Source organism: Zingiber officinale, chromosome 3B (assembly GCF_018446385.1).
Source record: "Zingiber officinale cultivar Zhangliang chromosome 3B, Zo_v1.1, whole genome shotgun sequence".
NCBI classification, from domain to species: Eukaryota; Viridiplantae; Streptophyta; class Magnoliopsida; order Zingiberales; family Zingiberaceae; genus Zingiber; species Zingiber officinale.
The window spans coordinates 124,986,251-124,986,510 of NC_055991.1; positions in this window are offsets into that span (position 1 = coordinate 124,986,251).

Sequence of the window (260 nt, forward strand, 5' to 3'; positions counted from 1 at the left end):
CGTTTATGATTTTTTTCATATTTTTCCTAATACTCGAGAGATATACAACGGAATTAGAATAAAGAGGAGGAAAAACATTGCTAACATTTTTTTTTATTTAGTTCATAATCTGTGATGACTCCTACTTAAGGTCCAAAATCATTGATTACTTTCGTTGGACAATTCACTATCAGTTCAATAAGTACAGTATACCAATAATTAGATGATATGAAAATTTTGATTACAATAAATATACTACTTAATTGAAATTACAAATATAC